This window comes from Sceloporus undulatus, chromosome 9 (assembly GCF_019175285.1).
Source record: "Sceloporus undulatus isolate JIND9_A2432 ecotype Alabama chromosome 9, SceUnd_v1.1, whole genome shotgun sequence".
Classification (NCBI taxonomy): domain Eukaryota; kingdom Metazoa; phylum Chordata; class Lepidosauria; order Squamata; family Phrynosomatidae; genus Sceloporus; species Sceloporus undulatus.
In genome coordinates, this window is record NC_056530.1 from 11,257,021 (window position 1) to 11,260,448 (window position 3,428).

Below are 3,428 nucleotides of genomic sequence, written 5' to 3' on the forward strand. Positions count from 1 at the left end.
ACCTATGGCAACCCTAAGATGAAACTACCATAGGGTTTTCTTGGCAAGATTTGTTCAGTAGGGGGTTGCCTCTGCCTTACTCTGAGGATGAGAGAGAGTGTGACTTGACTAAGGTCACCCAATAGGTTTCCATGGCTAAATGGGAATTTGAACCCTGTTCTCCAGAGTCCTAGTCCAATCTAGTCCAGGTCCAGAGTTTCCCTTATCCAAAATGCTTGGGATCAGATGTGTTTTGGATTTTGGAATCCTTACATAAATAACAAAGATGGGGCCCAACTCTAAACACAACATTCATTCAATCTAGGCCAGGACCAATGATCAACCCACGAAATGATGCTCGCTTTCTAAAACAAACTACAGTCCTGTAAATGTACATTACAATTTACATTAACACTATCAAAATTATGCTCAGATTTTGGGAAGTGGGTAGACTCAGGAACTTTTCAGCATTCCTTCGGACGTGAATTTTGTGCAGAATTAGTCCCGAACTGTGAATAGGCTTTGAAAATGGTATGGGGTGTGTTTGTTTTTTGCACTGCCATTAATTCTTCATTGCTTCCTTTGAGAAGGAACTTAGTGAAGAATTACATCCTGGCTCTATGGAGGAAAACCAGCCTATGCATGTTGCTAACAGACTCAAATAAATGTCAGGCAAGCAAATATCTGTGGCTAGGAGCCTTCTCGGCTCATGAAGGCATCTCTGTATGCAATTTAGGAATTCCAGGAGCCTTTGAGAGAACAGGTGGTCACAATTAGCAGAGTAACCATTGCCACAAGAGACACTTTCCGGTTTTGTAATTGCACAGACATGAATCTTGCCAACCCACAATGGCTGAGGAGAGAGCATAAATGAGTAATTACTCTGCCTTCTCTCTGGTATTTACCAGAGCATTAAGTAATCGATAGTTACCTTGCTTCAGAAGCTTTCTTATTATACCTATACATCTAGATTCAACAAGGCATCCTGCTTCCAAATATCATAGAATGCACCTTTTCATTTAGATAAGTCCACTGCTCTCTGCTTAGGAATTTTGCTTGGACCCCTTAAACCTTTTAATTGCTTGCATTGGAGGCATTTAGGTGGAGGTTTGTTTGATGTTTATGAGCTGAAATATGGGGTCTATGTGGAGAAAGGGGTAAGGAACTTACAAGGGACATTTCAGTTTTGTTCTTTCAGCCAAATAAATTCCCTGAACCTGGGGAAAAAAATCTGCCCCTGAAATCTTTGCAATTTGGATGAGAAAGTTGATGGGGGATAGTAGACATAGGACTTTATCACATGGGGAAAATTGGAAGGTTAACCAAAGGTTAATCCAGGATCATCCAAGGTATTTCACGTTACTTCGCAAAAGATTTTCAAATGATGTCACACGCAAATGGAATGCAATCCAAATGCAATCGTGAGACATACCAGGAATAGCTGAATTTGGAAACATATTGATTTTATAAATCCTTTTCCACTATGAATTCACAGTCAATTTGCATTTGTGTTAGTTTGGCCATAGGATTTCTGTCGGCCATGGGATCCTGTCCTCACTGCACATGCACAGGGATGCTAATTCGAAATCAAGAAGCCGATGGGTACGTATTCGTGTCATAAATTCATTCGCTTTCATGCTGCTTTCTCTTTTGGATGGACGCTATGTTCGTCTGTGCATGTGATAAGGTATTATGTAATTTCTTGCATTTTTGGATTGCCCTCCACTCCTTTCTTCTTCTTTCGGGACAGTGATACATTCCTCGATGTGATGAAGTCCATAGAAAAAATGCTTCACCAAGACTTTTATTGTGGATTGTCTTTGAGTCAACTTCAACTTATGGTAACCCTATGAATGGCAGATGTCCAAGTCATCCTGTTATCAAGGTTTGCACATTCACGTCCATGGCTTCCTTGATGGAGTCCATCCACTTGGGGTTTCTCCTTCCTCTTTTCCTGCTACCATCTATTTTAGCAAGCCATCTTTTCTTTTCTAATGAGTCATGCCTCACGATAAATCCAAAGTATGAAAGCCTCTGTTTTGTCATCTTGGCTTCTACGGAGAGGACAGGCTTGATTTGCTCTAGGATCCATTTGTCTTTTTAGCAGTCTGCAGTATCCTCAGAACTCTCCTGTAGCACCACATTTCAGGTGAGTTGATTTTCTTCCTATCAACTTTCTTCACTGTCCAGCCTTCATGATCAGAGAAAGAAAATTGAAAATACAGTGGCACAGAGAATTCTTACTTTGGTATGCAATGCTATATTCACCAAGAAGGGCTAGTTGGAAAAGTTCTGATACTTCTGAGCTTCAAAGGAAATTGTTTCTTGAGGACAGAAGGCTCTGTTCTGAATCCTATTGACAGTCCCATCTGAAGTAGAACCAATTGTTAAATATCAAGTTGACACTGGTGGAAAGCTCATTGATTCACAGGGCCAACTGTAGTTGGGATAACAGTAAGATTTAGACTTCTCACTGTAGATCAGCCTAGCAGCAAATCCACTGGGACTTTAATATGAATTTAACAGAAGCTATCTAAGGTAGGACCTTGGCTACCTTTTTAAAGGTTGTACTAAAACCCAGAGCACCATCTCACAGACAAGGGAGCCACAAACCACCATGGGACTTAACTTTGTCATCTGAAGCTAATTGCCAAGTAAGGCAAGACTGTACCCAAGAAGTGTTCTGTCAATCTTTTCAGCCCTCTTTGTGCTCATGGGTTTATTTTTTGGATTTTAACCTCTGGCTTGGCTTAGGTTTTATGGTTCTTTGTCTTCCCCTATTGGCTTTTGGTGATCATGACCGTTGGCTTCTCGAGATGGATGCTGAAATGGTTGAGACCTTGCTACTGTATCTCCCTTCAACTTTAGTGAACTCTCTTTGTATGATTTGGGCCTTGTCTGCATTGGTCAAGACACTCTAGGGGCAGCCTGAAGTATCCTGCTGCCACATTCTTCTCCCATTACCTTGGCTGCCAGTTTGGTGCTGCAGAGGCTGTCTGAAAGGGCATACCACTGGGCTGCCTGAGGCATCCACGTCTGCCACCAATCACTCATTTCTGAGGTCAGAATGAGAAGACCAGCAATGAGCACAAGGCTGGGCACCACCTTCTGACCTCAGAATGAGCTCTATGTAGTGGCAGCAGATATATTGGGTGGCCCAGTAGGACACCCTTGCAGACAGCCACATGACACAGAAACAGAGAGCTCTGGATCTTCCCACATGATCCTGAGAAGACACTTTTTAAGCATTCATATTGACCTTGTTGTGCCCTGGTTCTGGTGCAGGACATGCTAGGCACCATCTGGACTGCCCATACCATGATTAGGGGTTGGGCCATGCATTTTCAGAATAGGACAATGCCAGGATAAGGGGGGAAATGGACATGTGGGAAAATGTCTTGTAATCCTGCCTCGATCCATGGAGAGAGGTGGGAAATATAAATAAATCA